Here is a 22,357-nt window from a genome sequence, read left to right on the forward strand (position 1 = left end):
CATATTTTAATGAAATCCTCGAACGGTAAAGGTTAACCTTTCCAGGGGAAGTATTCTCAAAAGTTCCTTGTACCAATCAGTCAGAACTTGAGAATAGTCTTTCTTGCTACATGCAAGAATATTCCAATCAACTTTCCGTTGTGAATGTTCCTTGCACTGACCACTTCAGCTGCCAAAATGCATTGAAGAGGCGATAGATCAAAGTCATACCCAATCAAAGCTACCATCTCCTCCTGAACTTCTCTCCAGAACTTCTGTATCCTCACACATTTCCAGAACATATGTGAGTAAGTGCCAATTTCTAAATTGCATTTAATGCATATAGGAGAGCCTAGACCAAGCCTGCCCCTCAATATTGGTTTACAATGAAGTCTGTGTAGTATTTTAAATTGGGTCTCTCTATCACTGTTACAGCTCAGGATAGTATGTGTGTTTTTTATAATTGACACCCATGTCTTTTCTACAGTTTGACATTCTATATCAATTTGCCATTGCCTTCGAGTGTAATCAGATGAATAATTCATGTTTGAATCAAATGCTCCATAAACCATAAGAAATAAACCTTTTCTGGCATAGGTTGTTTCAAAATTTCCTCCAAAAATGACAAATTTGGACTCTGAATATTTTTTGGAATGTAATGCCTGATTTGTAAGTAGCAGAAAAAGTGAGACTGGTGCAAAGAGTATGTATTTCTCAAGCCCTCAAATGACTCTATTGTTCTTCCTTCATAGAGTTTAGCAAGCTGGTCCAGACCTCTCTCCTGTCAGAGCCTAAACACTGCATCATGGCATGAGGGAGGGAAATCTGGATTTTTCCAAATGGGAGCCAGGAGAGAGAAGTGATCTTTCAATTTAAAACATGTCTTAATCTTATTCCATGTATTCAAAACAATTAAGTTAGTTTGAACCTCCAGTTTCACCTTCTTGTAGTTTACAAAGGGGCAATCCTTTAGTGTCAGTAGTCCACAGTTTCTGGATTCCATATCAATCCATGTATTTGTAATATCTGGGTTCACTCATTCATATAAGTATCACATTTGTGTAGCCCAATAACATAGCCGAATATTTGGGACTCCTAGCCCCCCTTGGTCTTTACTTCTCTGCAGTTTACTTATTTTCATTCTAAACTTTTTACCCCGCCAAATACATTGTGTAAACATTTTGTCTAGATTTATGAAAAAGCTGTTGGGAATTGAGTTTGGCAACATTTGTAGGGGGTACAACAGCCTAGGTAATATATTCCTTTTGAGCACGCTTATCCTCCCCAACCAGGAGACAGGTAAGATTCCCCATCTATGCAAGTCTTCCTTAATGCATGTTACAGCTGGCTTGAGATTAAGCCTAACAAGTTTTTTAAGACAAGGACCAATCCTTATTCCGAGGTACGTTATTTCCTTAGGTGACCAGTGGAAGGGAAGGCCGCAAGGCAGAGAAAAGCCTGCCATAGCCCCAATGGGCATGGCTTCTGTTTTGGATAAGTTCATCTTAAAACCTGAAATATGTCCAAATTCTTGTAAATACTCCAGTAGACATGGAATGGAAGTATCTATCTCAACTAAATACAACAAGACGCCGTCTGCATAAAGAGAAATTTTATGTGAAGTATCTTCAATGTCAAAGCCCTTGATTGCTACCATGGTTCTAATGAGCTCTGCTAGGAGCTCAATAGCCAGTGCGAACAAAAGAGGGCTCAGCGGACATCCCTGGCGGATTCCGCGCTACAATGGAAAAACATCTGAGCAGTAGTAGTTAATGATGACAGCTCCTTTAGGGGACCGATACAATAATTTCACCCAACCAATAAACTCGGCACCTACATGAAGTCTCTCCATGGTGTAAAAAAGGAAGGGCCATTCAACCCTATCAAAATGAGTCAAGAGATACCACCAAGCCATGTATATCTTGATCCCTAGCCAGCTGTATTATATTTAAAAGCCTCCTAATATTATTAAAGGAATTCCTTCCTTTAATGAAGCCTGTTTGGTCAGGTTTTACTCGTACTGTGATCAGCGGTTCAAGCCTCAAAGTTAAGATCTTAGCCAAGATTTTTGCATCCCCATTTATGAGTGATACAGGCCTATAAGACACAGGGTCTTCAGGATCCTTGTTTTTTTTTTTTTTTAAATCAAGCAGATGTTGGCTAGTGACATTGTGTCCGGCAAATGATGGGCAGTGTTAAAGCTGTAATGAAAGGTTCTAGCTAGGTATCCCACCGCGCATCAAGGCGATTGCTTCTAATATTTCTCTGTCACGACTGGTTTCCCTAACATATTCTTCTGATCTTCTGTCAATGTTGGTAATTTAATTATTGAAAAGAATTTGTCAAGTTCCTCTTTGGTGCTGTTGTTTTCAGATTTATATAGGGACTTATAAAATGATACAAAAGTGGAGCTTATGCTTTTCCTATCAAAATGTCTCTTCCCTTCAGGGTCTTTAACACCTGCTGTGGTGTTAGAGTTTTGTTTCTGGTTAAGTAGGTGTGCCAAATACTTACTAGGTTTATTCCTATATTCATACAGTTGTTGCCGTTGATAAAATAATGACCTGAACAGAATTCAGCGCTGCTCTGACAGTTTGTGTCTTAATGAGGTTTGCTTTGGTTGGGTAAGATTTATGAGCTAACTCTGCTTTTTTTTAAACTCTGTTTCCAGTTTGTTTTGTTTCAGTAGCAGTGATCTCTTACGATGTGACATGTATGAAATAGTGAACCCCCTAGCTTTTGCAGATTCCCAAAGAAATTCAGGGTTTGTGTCACAGTTATCGTTCAATTCAAAAAACAATTTTATCTCTGCCTCCATCTTTTTTCTGAATTCCTTGTCAGTTAGTAGATATGATGGAAACCGCCATCTGTGTGTAACAGATGTTGTCTCACTCATTCTCATCTCTAAATAAACTGGAGCGTCGTCACTAATATAAATAGATCCTATATTGCATGTTGTCACTTGTCCTATAACCTGTGGTGGTAGAAAAAAGTAATCAATTCGAGAGTAAGAATTGTGTGGGTTAGAGTAAAATGTAAAATCCCTGGCTGATGGGTTCAGAGTTCGCCATAAATCTATCAAATTTATATCCTTCAACATTTTGATTGAAGAAGCACCTGAATTTGTTGTTCTTTGTGCATCTGTAGGGAACCTGTCTAATTTATTGTCCAAACAACATTTAAAATCGCCACCCAGCACTGTAAGAGAATACTTATCTTCCTCCAAATCTGCCGCCAACCCAGTCCAGAATGACGGGAGGGGCGGACTAGGGGCGTATACGTTCATCATAGTGACAGGTGTACCATAAATTGTGCCATGGACAATAACGTATCTGCCCTCAGAATCCTTTTTTACATGAACTAAGTACAAAAGGAGTGGCCCTGTGTATTAGAATAGCAACTCCTCTGCTGTTAGAGGAGAATAAAGAGTAATAAGACTGCCCTACCCAGTCTCTTTGCAGTTTCATGTGCTCCTTGTCCACCAAATGGGTTTCTTGAAGAAAAGCTATCTGTACTCTTTCTTTTTTTAGGAAACTTAATAATTTCTTTCGTTTTATCAGGTGATGTATCCCCTTTACATTAAATGTACATAGTTTAATATTAATTATGCCTGACAATTGTACTGCTTATTTTCTTTGTCAAATAGAAACACTGTCCTTCTAGCAACCCCTTGCGCCTGTGTATTACTTACTTTAGCCAGCCTGGTTCAAATGCACCCGTGGTGAAATACAAAAACTGAAAACTAAGTACACCTAATAACAACAGACACACACAGAAATACACGCATACCTGCTGTAACATTAACCTATCTGAAGGGCACATGTGAAACCTCTTAGTGCCAAAAATCTTTCTCTTCTTTTTCAACATCATATGAACATTAGAAGGATGAGACAGAGCTCACCAGACCTTTTTGTATATATGAACATTTCTCAGGGGTAGGAAACAGTCCATGTATGTCACCAACCATAATGTTTCAGTTCCTGTTGTTGTGTTTTGACCTGTGTTCTTTCTATGTATTTAGCAGCCACAGCAAGCAGTAACATATATTGACAAAAGAGGGGTTTGACATAAAAATCTATAATAACTGATGCACTTTCATGAGTAGGCCTATCCCAACATTGATGTAAAAGTAAACAAGAATAAATTGAATTTTACAGATATGGACAAAAAGCCATTATCTGATGCCATACTGTGATAGAACACTTCAGACCATCTATTGAGAAAAAAAAAGAAATCAAAAAACAGTGCGTTTCATATTTCCGCATGTTTTAGCTGCATCACCTTAGCACCAGCAAACACGTTGAGCAAAACATTCCACTGCATTCTGTATAGTCCTTAAACCATAAATGTCCTTAACTTAACCTTGTGCACCATCCGTAGCCAGTGGGATTATGTGTAGTAACCTCCTTTGCATAATATTTCAACAACAACATAAATTTGCAGAGCCTTTCACTAGCAAGGACCACACCTCAATAGGAATTCATTTTAACGATTTATTGACGTGAATGTAGATTTGGTATAAACATTGATGTTGAATTATTGGAATGGATGGTTGAGTGCGGTGTGGGGAAGCTTTGGTGGGAATCCGCGGTGGCTCCCGGGCACAACAGAAACCCCGAGGGCCCTATGGAGAGAAGGAGGAAAAGGAAAGAGATCGAGGGAGGGGGGGAGGGGTGCAGAATAACGAGAACGAAAGGGGGAGATCGGGTTAGGAGGATATTTAAGCCGGAAGAGGCGTGGTTGAGGTGCGGTAGAGGTGTGGTCCTGCTCCTGAAACTCTGCTATATAGCTTCACTTCACTAGGAAGGACCACACCTCAATAGGAATTCATTTTAACAATTTATTGACGTGAATGTAGATTTGATATAAACATTGATGTTGAATTATTGGAATGGATGGTTGAGTGCGATGTGGGGAAGCTTCGGTGGGAATCCACCATGGCTCCGGGCATGACAGATCCCCAAAAGCGTGCATTATATGAGAGAGGAAAAAGCCGATTTGAGATCTTTTAGATCGGAACGGATATAACGGTGATGAGCTTGGGAGGACTATCTGCCCATGATCTGAATAAAGTGTTCCGGTATACCGCTGCAGGAAGCCGAGGTGGCAGCTCCAATTCTGAAAGAATGTCCAGAGTAATGCATGGGAGAGATGCCTGACAATGACAGGCCCTGACGGAAGTGTTGGTGGAACCAGAAGCGGGTAACCTCCTGGCCGATTCAGATGCAGATGCATCTTGGGATTTGCTTTGTGACGTCTGGAAATGTAAGTAGTTGGAGGAAATAAGGAAGGGGTTTAGAACTGATTGAATGTTAAAGTAGAAGACGGGAGTGAGTTGGCTATATTGGTTGGTTTTGGTTATTTTTTAAATAATAAACTATGGGTCGTCGTTGGAGAAAAAAGAAAGGTCCGAGAGGCAGGCGTGCTGACGTGGATCGTATCGAAGGGTCGAAGCAGTGAATTCTGAGCATCTGAGGAAACCGAAGAAGGCGAGAATGAACATTGCCTCTAGAGTTTGGTTGACGTGAGATATGCTATATCTGGAGCGGATGGTGTGGATACAGTGTGACAGCAGATCCGTGGTTAATGGGAGTCTACGAGGATTTTTGGGCTGGTTCTTAGCGTGAGAGGCCTCTGAGCAGTGAGGTGATCTGGGGATGACCATGAGCTGGCCATGACTACCGGTTAGGAGTTTAGAGATGAACGAAATGCTGATGAGGTAGACTTTGATTGTCTGGGTTTTAAATTCCCAAGACAGAATGGGCGTGGGTGATGAAGCAGGTTAAGGTGATGAGATCAAATGAAGGAAAAGTTATGTTATGCATGTCGTGAAAGTTGTGGAAACAATTCCAAGCAGACTAATATGGAGAGAGAGTTGCGGGGGACGGGCTATTGATGATGGTGCTCTGAGATTCCAGATCAGGGGCATGAAGGCACCCCGGTGCCAGATGCCCCAGCGAGAGCGAAATGGTGTGGTTGCCGTGCGTGCACAGCCAGGGGCAATGGCATCCCAAAGCCAGACTCCCCAGCAAAAGCGAACCGCTGCAGGCGTCGATGGTAAGCAGTGGAGGGCACTGGCAGCCCGGTGCCAGATGCCTCAAGAAGAGAGAAACGGCGCAGTAGGCGAGGTGGTACGGCCGGGGGCACGGCATCTTGGTGCCAGAAGCTCCAACGAGAGCGAACTGTCGAAGTCACTGTGAACGTACGACTGGGGGCAGCGGCACCCCGGTGTCAGATGCCCCAGCGAGAGCGAAGTGGTTTGGTTGCCGAGCGTGCACAGCCGGGGCAATGGCATCCCAATGCCAGACTCCCCAGCAAAAGCGAACCGCTGCAGGCGTCGATGTTAAGCAGTAGAGGGCACCGGCAGCCTGGTGCCAGATGCCTCAAGAAGAGTGAAACGGCGCAGTAGGCGAGGTCATATGGCCGGGGGTACGGCCTCTCGGTGCCAGAAGCCCCAACGAGAGCAAACTGTCAAGGTTGCTGCGGGTGTACAACTGGGGGCAACGGCACCCCGGCGCCAGATGCCCCAGTGAGAGGGGTGAAATGGTGCAGTTGCAGAGAGCAGACGGCCAGGGGGCAATGGCATCTCATGCCAGACTCCCCAGCGAAAGCGATCCACTGCAGGCGTGGAGGTCAAGCAATAGAGGGCACTGGCGGCCTGGCGTCAGATGCCCCAAGGAGAGTGATCCGGTGCAGTAGCCGATGCCATTCAGCAGGGGCCCCGACATCCCGGTGCCAGAAGCCCCAGAGAGAGCGAAACGTCGAGGTCACTGTGGATGTACAACTGGGGGCAGCAGCATCCTGGTGCCAGATGCCCCAGCGAGAGCGAAGTGGTGCGGCTGCCGAGTGTGTACAGCCGGGGGCAATGGCATCCCAATGCTGGACTCCCCAGCAAAGCGATCCGCTGCAGGCGTCGATGTTAAGCAGTAGAGGGCACTGGCTGCCCTGTGCCAGATGCCTCAAGAAGAGAAAACCGGTGCGGTAGCCGAGGTCGTACAGCCGGGGACACCGGCATCTCAGTGCCAGAAGCCCCGACGAGAGCAAAACGTCAAGGTTGCTGTGGGTGTACAACTGGGGGCAACGGCACCCCCGGTGCACCCCGGCGCCAGATGCCCCGGGGGAAAGGGTTGAAGTGGTGTGGTTGCTGAGTGGATGGCCAGGGGGAACAGCATCCCACTGCCAGACGCCCCACCAAAATCTAACTGCCGCAAGCGGCGAGGTTGAGCAGTGGAGGGCACGGCGGCCTTGTGCCGGACGCCCCAAGGAGAGTGAGCTGCCGCAGATGCAACGGTTGGGCAGTAAGTGGGGCCAGCATCTCGATGCCAGATGAGCCAACACAAGCGGGCCACTCAAATGGAGGTGGGGAGAACGGTCGAGGGTGCAGGCATCCTGGTGCCGAGGTTGCAGGGTGAGGCAAGCTGGTGGGAGTGGGAGGGCGCCGCCAACATTGCTGGCAACCCCGGGCAAACCTGACCACCGTGGCCAACGGGACCTAGGAGAAATGGCCTCCGGAGACGTGGTGCAGTCAAGAATCTGGGTACGAAGATTGGAGGGAACCGGAGATGGACAAGAGACGAAAGTGCTAGGAGGGCGGAGGGAGGATCGGCCGTGGCCAGGGTGAAAGTCGGCAAGGCCGCGGCGACGGAAAACGATCGGAAAGGAGACCAGAACCGTGGACGGAACGACATGGTGCACGGGATGAGAGGGAAAATTCGGTGGCAGCCCGGTGCCAACAACCCCGGCCCAGATGGGTTGGGAGGCATAGGCGGGAGTCTCAACCAAGGCCGGCTGCTGCGGGTCGTGCGAAGGCACGGTGAGGGGCACTGACAACCCAGTGCCAGATGCCCCACCACCGGTGGGACCGAGGTGAAGCGACTGCTGCAGCCCCAGCGCCCCGCTCTTGCTGAGGTTTCTTCCTTTTTTTTTTTTTTTTTTTGTTTGTTTTTGGGAGTTTTTCCTTGGGTGATGTGAGGGTCTAAGGGCAGAGGGATGTCGTAAACTGTACAGCCCACTGAGGCGAACCATGTTTTGTGATAACGGGCTCAACGAATAAAATTGACTTGACTAGACTTGACTTGACTCGCCCGAGGCAGCATGTCCCCGCTTCCTATTCAGCACGGGTCGCCGGAAGTGGTTGAAGACAAACCGGCCCTTTAACAGAGGTGCTGACATCATGGCGCACGATGGGAGCCACCGCGATGACGTCACCCGGAAGAGCGCCGATGTTGACAGAGCAGCACTCAGATGTCAGGATGTCAAAAAGCTTGTTGTCAGTTCTGCAAAACGGTATTCCCCGGTCTGCAAAGGCGGCCGGCAATTGGGAGACCTTTCGCTGGAGCGTGGTGACGCCACGCTCCAGCGCTCATCGCTCGACATCAAGCCGCCGAGCCAGCAGAGTCAAGACAACGGCGAGAGGCCGTCACCATCCTCCGCGGCCATGGAGTAGGAGAACCGCAGCGGCGCAGGGCTGCACGGGGGCAACCACGTCCTCTTCTTTCCGCTGAGGGTGGCGGACCAGGAGATGCAGAGGAACCATCGGCCGAGCCGTACATCTGGATGGTGAGCAGAGAGGAGCCGGGTGGAACATGGACCATGGAGGGAACCGAGGGGCCGGTGGCCGGTTGCACTGCCGAGGTCGGCGTCTCTGGCACGGATGCGACAGAGCAGTTGTCGGCGTCGGACCCTGAGGACGCCTGCACGGCCAGATGGAGACGGTGAGGGCCATCATCACGGCTTCGACCAAACAGGTCGTCATCCGACGGGGACAGAGAGATAGAATCCATAATAGGGGTGGGTGAGCGAACTGCAGTCAACTGAGAGCGAAACGCTACGTAGTGTGTCGGTATGCGCTCGTGCAGAATAACGAGAACGAAAGGGGGAGATCGGGTTAAGAGAATATTTAAGCCGGAAGAGGCGCGGTTGAGGTGCGGTAGAGGTGTGGTCCTGCTCCTGAAACTCTGCTATATAGCTTCACTTAATGTTTTGACCATTGCAGCTGTTATTTATGTCTCATCTTTCTGCGTCTCCTCTACAAACCTCTGCGCCTCTGCTCTGGTTTTTAAAGAGCTTGACTTTGTTATTGTGTCTGATGCGTAGCACTGCGGGATAGGGCATCCTATATGGGATGCCGAGTGCTTGAGTGACTTCTTGGCCTCCAAAAACTCACGTCGCCTTTTTTCCATTGAAGGTGAAAAATTCTCAAAGAAGTGTATGTGGCTCCCGGAGATGGAGATTTCCCCCATGTGCCGTGCCCTTATACGCGTAATTGTGTAGACGAATGTAAACAATCCTGGGTCTGGCTGACTCTGTTCGCAGGTGTGCAGGGCTACGATGACATCGGTCCGTCTTGATCCAGTCGTTTTTTACCGAGAGATCCAGGACTCTTGGCAGCCACGTCTCGAAGAAGTCTTTGGCATTGTCGCCCTCTGTGTGTTCTGGCAGGTTGACAATTTTAATATTATTGCATCTGGACCTGTTCTCCTGGTTCTCCAGCCTGCTGGTAGTCTCCCTCAGCCGCGCCTCGGTGTACTCAAGTTTAGCTAGCAGCTGCGTCACCGTGTCCTCAGCATCGAAGATTCTTTGTTCGGCATCCTCCATCCTTCTCTCATCGGCTTTCACATTTTTGCACACTGAGCTCACTGATTTAGCAATCTGGTCAAGTTTTGCATTAAGACTGGAACTGAGTCCAGGCCTTTGGCTCCGACTGAGGTTTTTGAGTTTGAGGTTGCAAAGTCCGTCTATTTCCAGGTGTTTTTGCCCATAGGTCAGGCAAAGACATGTCTTTTCTGGTCGTGTTGTTCTGACTGCATAAAGCTATCTCTGAAATGTTCAAAAACTTGTTTGGTCCGGGAGCTCCACTGACACTCCTACTCTCTCTGCTTCATGTGACCCCCCTCCGTTAAATTTTTTTTAAGATGAACACACTAAATAAAAAATAAATAACATCATGGCATTAAATTAAAAGAAAGGACAAAAAGTATAGGCCACTACAAGTGGTAAAAGTGTAGGCTTGGGTTAAAAACATGAATAAACAGTCCCTTACTAGTCTGTTCTCACTTCAAACTTGTCAAATAGGGCTGCTCTGTCAGTGCTTTTAGCGTCGAGTGTGACGTCAGAAGTCACAAACTGGAACACGGCTAGACAGCGTCATATGAGAACACACCTGGACAGAAATGTGGTGTTGCCATAACACGCTGGTGGACAGCCAGATGGAACTGGTCGCATGCCCATGAAAGTTGAAGTCAGGTAATAAGTGCCAGTAAACACGTAATACAAGAAATGCAAGTGTGTTTATAGGGCAGGCAGGTGGGGAGGTGGATGGGTCCACAAACAACTGACTATGGTTAAATTGTTACATAAAAGACTTTGTTTACTCCTCCAACGTTCTACATAAAGTATTGTTCACTGATTGTCAAGTCAGTTTTATTTATAGAGCCCATTATCACAAAATATGGTTTGCCTCAGAGGGCTTTACAGTGTACGACATCCCTCTGCCCTTAGACCCTCACACCACCCAAGGAAAAACTCCCGAAAAAGAACCCCTGTAATGGGGAAAAAAAGGAAGAAACCTCAGGAAGAGCAGCAGAGGATGATGAAGGATCCCTCTTCCAGGACGGACAGACGTGCAATAGATGTCGTAAATAGCAAATGAAATACAATCATGGCAAAAAGGAAAGAGAAAGAGAGACTTGTATTAGAAGAGATTTTAATAAGGGTGCTTATGAAAGTGGACACTTGGTTCAAATGTACCAAACTTTCCCTTAATGTTAGTAAAACAAATCCATCCAGTTAATGATGAACATGTTTGCATTAAAATAAGCAGGCGGGATATATACAGAGTTCAGTCTGGGGATCCACATGGACGAATTGTTATCTTTTTATCTTTCAAATGTCATATCACAGAGCTAACTGAAAACATTCAATTTCCATCTTCAGAAGAACTTAAAGAGCTACTTACTACAAACATATGAATAATGCTGTTTACTACTAAGATGTTTTGTTATGAAATGCCCATTTGAGTCTATTGTTGCATATTTGTTTTGCTTGCTGTATTTTCCAGTAGCAGTATTCATAATCTCCTGAGGCCATCAGTAGATGAGCTGGTGTTTTTTTTTTTTTGCTATCTGGCCTGGTTCGGGGTTCTCCAGGCAGAGCCGACTTTCTTCTCTGGGCCATGTGGCTTAATATATAGACTGTCGGATGACTGATAACAACACTCTTTTCCTTTTTATTCCTCTAGCAGAGCTGGAAGGATTCTTTAAATTGGTGCTGGAACTCCTGTATTGGATCAATGCAGATTTGATGTGGTGACTGTTTTGGAATGTTTTGTCTTATTTGTTTGTTTATTTTTGACTGTAGTGTTCTTTGGATGTTACTTGTTATTTGTTTGGCCCCCCTCCCAAAAGCTTTAGGTAGCTTATTTGGGGTGTACCATTACATGTTTTTTCTATTGTACTGTGGTTGTATTTTACTCTGTGTAGACAGTTGTACTAACTGTTTTGATCACAAAGTGTTGCCGTAATCTGTATCAGTCTTGCGAGAGCTCGGACATGGGAGTGGTATGTGTTGTTCTGATCTCAGTTGTTCACACCCTCATGTTGTTCTCAGATTCACGTTATTAAACATCGAGTTTAAAGATTCATTGTGACTCCGGGTCCATAAAACTACATGGTGTCAGATGTGGGATGTCTCCATGTGCTACGATGTCTACTGGACAACTCGTCATGTCCCTAAAACGCTAAGTGAAATTGTGACGCTAAGCCCCGAACCAAGAAAATGGCGGACAACTTCCGACGTCCAGACCCTCTTGCCTTCAACGGAAACGTGGCAAAAATGCAAGTTCAGACTGGATGAAGTGAGCTATGTGGGACATGTGTTCACTGACAAAGGACTTAAAGCTGACCCTACAAAGAACTCAGCCATCAGTGAAATGTCACCTCCAGAGGACAAAACAGCTCTCCAACGCTTCCTGGGGATGATAAACTACCTAGGGAAGTTCATCCCAAACCTAAGTGAGCTGTCAGCACCATTACGTCAGCTGCTGCATAAGGATGTAGTCTGGAGCTGGATGCGGCACCAACAAAATGCTTTTGATAAGCTAAAAGCATGTGTCACTAAACCACCAGTGCTTCACTACTATAACGTCAAAGAACCTATATATCTCACTTGTGACGCATCCCAGCATGGTTTAGGAGCTACCTGTCTCCAGGATGGCAAACCTGTGGCATATGCATCTCGCACATTAACCCAGGCAGAGGCCAGGTACGCACAGACAGAGAGGGAGTTACTGGCAGTGGTTTTCGCTTGCTACAAGTTCTACGATTACATTTATGGCAAACCAGTTGTGATTGAAACTGACCACCTGCCTTTGATGACAATTCACAACAAGCCGTTTCATTCCATCCCAGTGTATGATGTTAAGACTGCAGAAATTCAACCTGACTCTGACCTATAAGAAGGAAAAACAGCTATACCTGGCTGACACTCTGTCACGTTTCTCCCCAGAAAGAGGAACAGAATGAGTTTGAAGTGATGACAGTCCAACTCATTTCTCCTCAGCGTCTCGAGGAACTCTGTGAGCAAACAGCGGCTGATCCAACCTTGCAAACACTCATCCATCTTGTAAAAAATGGATGGCCAAGACGTGTGTCCAACCTGCCTGCTGAGATAAGACCATTTTTTGGCCTCAAAACAACAAAACACAACAAAAAACCAAGTGGTAAGACTTCAAACAATAAAAGGACATGACAAAATGGGGGTGGTAAAAAGAAAGGGTGCTGAACCATGCTCATACATTGTGGAGTCTAAAGGACAGGAGTACAGTTGCAACTGACGTCACATCTTGCCAGTGATGGAACCAGAGACTTCTAAACCAATCATCACAGCTGATCCAGATGAGTCACAACACACACATCTACTGCTTCTGCATATATCACAAGATGTGGCAGAGTTTCCAAACCAAACAAAGTATTTGAGTTAATATGACTTCAGGAATGTATTGTTCTGATCTCAGTTGTTCACACCCTCATGTTGATCTCTGATCCACGTTATTAAACATTAAGTTTAAACATTCATCTAGACTCCGGATACATAAAACTACACTCTGTATCACTATTTTTTTGATTTGTGAATAAAATGATGATGGCAATGATGAATCCCAAAATGTGTCCGATGCTGTGTTGTCTGAGTGTGAGTGTGTGTGAATGGTTACTAAATAGCAGGTGGCAGCCATGATCTGGTAGGCTCGCCAGCCAGTGTGTAAATTTGTGTGTGAATGTGTGTGTGAATGGGTGAATGTATAAAAACGTTTTGAGTGGTCAGAGGACTAAAGCGCTGTACAGGTGCTGTCCATTTAAAACTGACAGCTCTGAAGTAGACAAAGATCCCACAATGGAAGTTGAATTACCTTGTGGCCATGCATTATTTTATTTTATCTTATTTTTTACAAATGTCACCACAGGGGCTCCATAACAATCATATAAACTACAGTGAGATATCCATCACTAACATACCTTTGAATCTTTTTGGCAGATTGGCTACCCAGCTGATCTGCTCTGCAGTGGGTAAATGGTAAGTGGACTGTACTTGTATAGCGCTTTTCTAGTCTTCTCGACCACTCAAACACTTTCACAGGACATGTCACATTCACACAGTGGTGGCAGAGGCTACTGTACAAGGTGCCACCTATTAGTTCATACATTGTAATTCATATGCATGCTCACTCCAATGATGCAGCATCAGGACCCAGTAGCACCCACCCAGTAGTACTCACATACTGACCAGCACAGCAGCTGGTCAGTGTGTGAGTGCTACTGGGTTAGCTGCTCAAGGGAGTCTGACACTTCATAGCACCTCATGCTTCAGTTTGGGGGTGGTATGTGCTAACGTAAACAACCTCCACCGTGTGTGCTGCTTTCAGGCTGTCTTGTTGAGTGCAGTTACACTAAGAACAGTAAATGCAGTTAAAGGTGTATATTTTATCCTTAATATACAAGAGGATATGTGTCATTCAGTTTGTAATGCATGCAAAACTGAAAGCCTCATATCAAATAGTTTAGTACAAGTACGTATAATATTACACCACTATTTTACAGGCATGTCTTTACCACAAATACTACCATGAGGTAGTTTCGTTAGAAAGTTGTTGTGTAATACTCCAGAAACCTCAGTTACTCTCCCACGATTTTTGTTCTTACTGACTCTCCTGCCACAGACATTTTAATTTCTGTAGCCTACAGAAGTCAAACACACAGGGTATTTTGTCCATAGCTGCTCTACAGCTCTGCTCATTATTATGAAGTTGAACTTTCTGGCATCTTCATCTTGCTGAGATCTGCTCTCTGCAGCAGCTCATCCCTTTAGAAATGAGAAAGTACAGGCAGTTTCGACTTCCTTTGTTACCGTGGATGTCAGCGCACAGTTATTTTCCTGCACTCATTAATTACAAAACTTTGAGAGCATGAGAACTGCTTCAAGGGCCTCACTTAGTGCAGGCAGAAATAGTTTAAAATGCTTCATCAGAAAATTAGATTTATACCAGCTGCTTAGCTGCTGTTCAGCTCTTGTTGTTGTTACACTGAAACTGATTTTGGAAACAATGTATTTTTTATAGTGAGTGGAAAAAACTGCATTGAAAAAGTAGTGAGATGTAGACCTTCTCAGACACACCAATATTATTCATTTGATTTATCCTGCAAAATCACTCTGTACACAGTTTTCTGCTGATTACCAAGTTATAAATTCCAGCTATTGTTGGCTGTGTGAATGCAATTGTGCTACCTGCACTACTAGGTCCTGCAAGGTAGGCCCCACTATTTTGCCTTTAAATGGCTAATGAGGCCTTTTCAGGTGAGCAAATTTTACAGGCGGGATGGACCCTACAGGATTGAAATGTTCCGTCCCTGTGCAGGAAGTGGTTTTGAAATCCTGCAGGCAATTTCAGCCAGAATTAACATCCTTTGAGACACATTCAGCACAAAAGCAGCAAGAGGGATTGAATCAGTCCATATATGTAGAGGTACAAGAGGTTGGATGAATAGGGCATATATAATATGTCTCCCCATTTATCTTTTTTTACAATCAGCACATTAGCCGTATTATGATTTAAATAATTACATAATAGTGCTAATTCTCTAGCAGTGTATTTCTTTAAATTTATATATTTACACATTTGTTATACTCCGAACTGTACTGTATTTCTGTTTTATATTTCATATTTTTACATACTTGTGCTGATACTTTTTTTGTACTTTTCTATGCTGACATCAGACCAACTGTAACAAACCACAATTTCCCCCTGCAGATCAATAAAGTATTTCTGGTTCTGATTTCTGATTCTGATTTAGAATTTGTTTGACAAAACAGCCCCAACAAAGAGTCAAGTTTGCTCACTTGTAGTGAGGTTTGATCTGTTGATATGGAGGCTCTGTGTCATTCCATCCAAAGCACTTTTAGGAGTTCTTCTCCATGTTGCCTTAAATTATGTTAAGCCTTTCTATATCCAACATTTTTGGACAACACTTTGTGTCACTTCAACAAGCTGTAAATACAGCATAAGCATGTTACTCATCCACCAGATACAATACTAGCATTCATTCACAGTCAGCTTTGGGCCAGAAGAGCTGTATACGACAAAATCTATGTGTAACAGCTTTTAGAACAAGGTCAGTTACAGACTCAAACCAAAGATTTACACCGACACAAGTCGAAACTTGAAATCTACTTGGGATGCGCCAGTCTGCAACACTCTAAAAACCTGCCATTTCACACCACTGCAACAAGATGAGACGATGCATTGTTTCCATAGCAACAATCCACTGTACTTCGGTTCTGATTTCCTGCTTTTCAGGCTTATTTTGTAGCTGGATATAAGGTGTACCGTCCTAAAATAATAAAGGGGATGGTGAGACACTTGATTCAGCTGCATCTCTTGTAAGCTGCTGATGAAACAGAGAAAACATAAAATGGCCTGAGCTTCAGACAGACTGTATTCATAGTAAATACACCACAATAATATAAATAATCTGTTAATCAGTCAATCAGCATGTGTATATGTGTGTGTGAGACACGCATCACATACATTAGGTATCCTTCTGCGTCAACTGCCATGTTCTGTTGTGATGGCTGTGGCTCAGAGTTAGAGTGGGTTGTCCTCTAATCGGAAGGTCAGCGGTTAAATTCCCGGCTCTTCCAGGCAACATGTCGAAGTATCCTTGGGCAAGACACTGTTTGCATGTGTGTGAATGGAGTAGCAGGTGGCATCTTGTATGGCAGCCTTGACCGCCAGTGTGTAAATATGTGTGTGTGTGTGTGTGTGAATGGGTGAATGTGACATGTAGTATGAAAGCACTTTGAGTGGTCAAAAAGACCAGAAAAGTGCCATACAAGTACAGTCCATTAACCATTTACCATGGTCCTCTTGTTTACACAACAGCGCCGACTGTTGCAATAGTTGGGATTAGGCTACAACGTCACAAAGTCATATTCAGATTTTTTCATTTCAGCTTTATTGCAGCTTTCTCCCTGGTATATTCCTAACGGCAAAACATTATACCTAATCTGCTGTCTTGAACACATACTCAAAATGTAAGGTTCCTTTCTCATACTCTCGTGCTCTCCAGGGATTTATGTATTAATAATTTCACTAACAATGCTTAACTTTTACACTGGATTAAATCATGGTTTAAGTTTAAATTCTGTTGCACCAAACTTAAAAAACAACCAGAAAACTAAGAAAGATGATATTTTAGACCCTCTTTAAATCTCAGTTTAGTTTTTTAGTCCAAACCTAGATCAGATTTAGTTCTGTTGCACCAAAACTTTAAACTCCAATTTAAACAGCGGTCCAGGGTTAACCTTCAACCTACAGTTGAGGGGGTTTAACTTTTACAATGACTGCCTTTTTAAAACAGATTCAACAAAACATTCAAGTTCCTCTTAGAAACCTGAGAAATAGATTCAATTCACTTGACTTTCATGTTGATGAAGAATTTTTGTCTAGATTTCGGTTCACCAAGGAAACTGTTTTGAGGCTGAATAGGCAGAATGGGACAAGTGTCATCACAAGTACCACTAAGATAGCAACTTTTTAGCTAGCTAGCAAAAATGTAATGTTTATTGTTACATAAAAGCAGCCTTTTAAACAGTTAACCCCTCCTTTCACCTCTCTTGTATACTGACCAGGTGGCGACAGCATGATGATGTACATTTTGTATTTATTTATTTCAGTATTTACTTATTTTAATGTCAATACGTCACTTGTCCCTATTGATTAAACTCAGTTGTTGTATAAATAATCTTGACTTTACCTAGTTTCATTAAACTCTGATTAAGCTAATCTTAGATTAAGTTAACCCTTGTTGGTGGAAGATGCTGCTGCATTATATTTGTAGTGTACATAGAAGGGAAGAGAGAGATGTTGAGTACACCTGTCATTAGCAGGTCATTAAAGAGGAGCAGCAGAGAAGAAATAAGTGGCTCCAAAAGAATTCACCAGCTTTTCAGGCTCCCAGAGCCACTGTGATGGGCAAGAACCTCCTCTGAGACTTTAAACAGATTGCAGGTTTCAGGCACACTGTTATGCCTTGGTTGCACACTCATGTTTTTCATTCAATTTCACCTTTGATATTCAACACTTAGGAAGTAAAAAGTGTCCGATGGTGAGGGGAACAGTAGCTGCTGCTTTTGCACCCAGCTAGCAAACCACTGTCACTATTCATAGATGTACACATGTCGACTTGATTATCTGATTATTTGTCGTCTGTGGTTTGGAGATTTGCACCAACACAGGACCTCTGGAGGTGTTGCAATCCTCCATGCTGAAGTATGAACAGAACAGGCTGCACTTCAGATGTGTCGCTCTGAGTTCACAGCTGGCAATCATGGCTCCTAACACCAACGCATGCACACCACAGCCAACACCAAAGGAAGGATAAGCTGTGGTTGTTTACTGGGAAACTCTAGTGATGAAACCAGCTCAGTCTAAATTGTCAAGTTATGTTGTAAGTGTTCACATGCTGGGAAACTGTTCTGTGCAGAGCTAAGAAACATGATTCATGACTCCCTTCTATACATGCTTCTCAAAAGACAAATTATATTTTGTTTGTTTTTATAACAGTAGGAGGGTTTCCATTAAGCCTCAAATTGTGCAAATTAAAATTGCAAATTAAAATTATGCTTGATGGAAACCGGTCAATGTAAAAAAAAAAAAAAAAACCCACACGCACTCGCAAATAAGTTTTTAACACTTTAATAACACTTTTTTGGCTTTTCTAGGTCACATGATGCTGCGGCTATGTACTCTCAGTAGGAACTGACTCCCTCATGATGCAGCAGGGGTTGCAAGAGGTGTCATTGCATCACATAACTCTTCAGAAGTTGAGCGGATCATCCAGAAGTTTTAAATCCACAATTCCTCTGTGAAATTGTGGACTATTGCCTCCCAGAAATCCCTCATACGTAGCCCCTCCCACGTATAAGGAGCTCGCCTTTCTATTATGGCTCCATAACACGCTCACGTGGCCTTGGATTAGAAATAATGACGAGCTATGACTCTCTGGGAACAAAGCTATGCCACGGCCTGGAGGTGTAGACAAAGAGGGCCTTGTAACGTCTGCCAGATGGAAGAAGCTCAAATAGATGATGACATGGTGTGTGGCGGCCTTACAGATGTTGACAGACTTCCTCAGGCAGTGTAAATTGCGGATGTCCTCCACGTCTGGGAGCTATGTCCACATGATCTATTTGTTGAAGATGACACGCTGAAGTGCTTTCATGTTGGCTGCTGTGCCACTCAGATACCACACAGAGCAGCATGTGAGGATGCTTTTCTCTGAAGAAAGTCACTAAAAGTTGTTGGGACAAACAAGCTATCTTCAGCATCCTCATGAAACACAGCCTCTGCTGTGCTTCTTTGAAAAGTGCGGTCATCTTCTGAGGATCTGGGAGACCCAATTTAGACTAAAGAATCGCAAATAGACCAGTTGAAAGAATCGTAAAGAAACCAGTTGAAACGTGCTTGTGATGCACCAGTCTCCAACGTTCTAAAAACCTGCCAGTTCACACCAATGTGACCGGACCTTGTATCACCTGCTGACGAACTCTCTGCACTTTCATTCTGATTCCAGCATTTGTTTGTAGCTTCCTAAAATATGAAAGGAGATAGTGCACACATGCTACAGTTGTATTTAGAAGTAGACAGGGAAATGCACTGCAAAGCAGCAACATGTGATAACTTGGAATGAAAGCATGTTGGTCAACAGCCACAGGGTATGTAAATCAGATATACTTGGTGGGGCCAGAGGGTTGTTGTCAGAGTATGCCACAGCAAGCAAACACACTGTCTATGGACTGTTTGCTGACTTGGCCAATGGCTTTCACTACAAGGTGATTGGCAAAATCTTGCATGGACTTGCACCCCCCCGTCGAGGGATTTCATCAGAGGATTGTCAGTGGCACCACCACAAGGGCCATGACCCCTTGTTTCTCTGTCAGGTTGTCAAGTTGCCTTGTAGTTTTCTGCCAAACTGTAAGCTATTTACAAGAAATCATTAAAAATATTCTGCTGTCTCCTCAACTGCCTGCATTTGGGTCTGATGCCTGTTTCTGTATTCCCTGCACTGTGACATTCACAGGGGGGGTTTACTTTAAATGTGAACAATTCAGGCCAGCTGAGAGACATAGTCTCTCCAGCGTGTCCTGGGTCTTCCCCATGGTATCCTACCGGGGGGACGTGCCCTGAACACCTCACCAGGGAGGCATCCTGGAGGCATCCTAATTAGATGCCCAAGCCACCTCATCTGACTCTTCTCAACGCGGAGGAGCAGTGGCTCTACTCCGAGCCCCTCCCGGATGACCGAGCTTCTCACTCTATCTCTAAGGGAGAGCCCAGCCACCCTACGGAGGAAGCTCATTTCGGTTGCTTGTACCCGCGATCTTGTTCTCTCGCTCTCACTACCCAAAGCTTGTGACCATAGGTGAGGGTAGGAAAAAAAGATCGACCGGTAAATCTAGAAATTCTGTCCATAAAAGTTATGAACAGAATCGGTGACAAAGGGCAGCCCTGGCACAGTCCGACCCTCACCAGAAACAAGTTCGACTTACTGCCGGCAATGCAGACCAAGCTCTGGCATTGGTCGTACAGGGAACGGACAGCCCGTATCAGGGTCCCCCCACAGGACTCCCCAAGGGACACGGTTGAATGCCTTCTCCAAGTCCACAAAGCACTTGTGGACTGGTTGGGCAAACTCCCATGCACCCTCAAGGATCCTGCCAAGGGTCCAGAGCTGGTCCACAGTTCCACGACTGGGGCAAAAATCGCATTGCTCCTCCTAAATCCAGGGTTCAACTGTCTGGCGGGCCCTCCTCTTTAGTACCCCATAATAGACCTTACCAGGGAGGCTGAGGAGTGTGATCACCCCGTAGTTGGAACACACCCTCTGGTCCCCTTTCTTAAAAAGGTGGACTACTACCCCGGTCTGCCAGTCCAGAGGCACTGCCCCTGATGTCCATGCAATGTTTCAGAGTCGTGTCAACCACGACAACTCCACAACATCCAGGGCCTTAAGGAACTCCGGGCGGACCTCATCCATCCCCGGGGCCCTGCCACCGACAAGCTTTTTGACCACCTCGGCAACCTCAACCCCAGAGATGGAGGAGCCCACCCCCGAGTCCCCAGGCCCTGCTTCCTCACTGGAAGGCGTGTCGGTGGGATTGAGGAGTCGAGGTCAGCAGAACCTCTATGATGCCGTCCGGAAGTCGTTCTCCATGGCCTCACCGAACTCCTCCAATGCCCGGGTTTTCACCTCGGTGACCACCGTAGCTGCATTCCGCTTGGCCTGTCGGTACCTGTCTGCTGCCTCCTGAGTCCCACAGGCCAAGAAGGCCCGACAAGACTCCTTCTTCTCCAATTTACATATAAAACAAGAATTAAGAGATTGAGATTCTGTTCACTTTATCAGTGTAATGTTTATTATGTCTTTCATTCAAACCCTTATTTGAGACTGACTCAGGTAATCAATTGAAGGAGACCCTCATAATCAATGATGCTGAGCAAAAACAATCAACAAGCAAACAAATAACAGTTAAAATAAAGATAATATCATACAAAACAACAACAATAATTGCAATGCAAATAGCTGAAATGTTGTTTGGTGTAGAAGTATAATTAAAAACATTTACAATCAATTAAAACAAGATCTGAAAGAAGGCTTTTGAACAGCCATAATGGTGGTAGAGTGTCCAAGTTGAAGCTCCTTTGTAGATTATTCCATGTACAAGGAGCACTGTAAGAGACACTTGTGGAGCAATAAGCTATTCTGTGACAAAATACTGAGTTTCAATTTTCTGACAGAATCAACAAGGGGTTCTTTTATTTAAGGTTTTACTGGCATGAGTATTTTGGCATTACAACTTTGACAATTCAATAGATCCTAGTTCATGCCGCAAATTTAAAAAAATGTTACTCTAATAGCTGCCTCAGTGTCTGTAGGAACTGTCACGTCCTCTTAATTGCCTTCCATTTTAGTCACAAAGTCAATTCAATTCGAGTCAAGTCAATTTTATTTAGAAAGCTTATTAAGACAAATCACAATTTTTCTCCGAGGGCTTTACAACATCCCTCTGTCTGTAGACCCTCACACTGACTAAGGAGAGGGCTGGTCTTTGTTCGCCATACCCTAAACCCTCTCAAAACACCTTGTTTTATAAACCTGGCATTGCCATACATGTATCCTTCTGCTGATTTTGACAAGTCCATTGCTAGCTGTTCCTATCTGCTCAATCTGGGCTGTCTGAGTGCATTTACCGTGGGGGTCAGTACAGTGTATGTGCACCTGTGTCGGCTGATTTAACCACAAAGATAGGAGTGATGTCTGGCTTGACTGCAGTTATTTTTAGAACATGCCATGCAGGCAACTCATAAGCTCATTCTCTAACCCATTTTCCATTTGTGCAAAATTTTTTTGACATTTTTTTTTTTCATATTTATATATGAATGTAACGGGTGTGTTTAGGACCCAGATGCAGTACACAACAACGCTCTGGCAGTCGGTAATAACTTTTATTAATACCAACACAATGGAAGTTCAGCTTACAGATTGAGAGTTCGTTCTTCGGGCTGTGAGCCCTAGTAATGTCTCTGGGTGTCTCACGAAGCGAAGAAACGAAGCTTGTACCCACTGTGGCTGGTGATGAGGAAACCCCGTCGCACCACGAGCCGACAACATGTGTTGGAGCGTTGTCAGGGGTCGAGCGGAAGAGTGGTCGGGGGCAGGCAGGGGTTCGGTCACCGGGAAGTCCGTCCACGGAGACAACAGCACCAACAGGGATCAAGCAGCAGAATCGTCGAAGCCGAGCAGAAAGGTCTTTACCAGTGGAGCCG

The sequence above is a fragment of the Plectropomus leopardus genome, chromosome 10, assembly GCF_008729295.1.
Source record: "Plectropomus leopardus isolate mb chromosome 10, YSFRI_Pleo_2.0, whole genome shotgun sequence".
NCBI classification, from domain to species: domain Eukaryota; kingdom Metazoa; phylum Chordata; class Actinopteri; order Perciformes; family Serranidae; genus Plectropomus; species Plectropomus leopardus.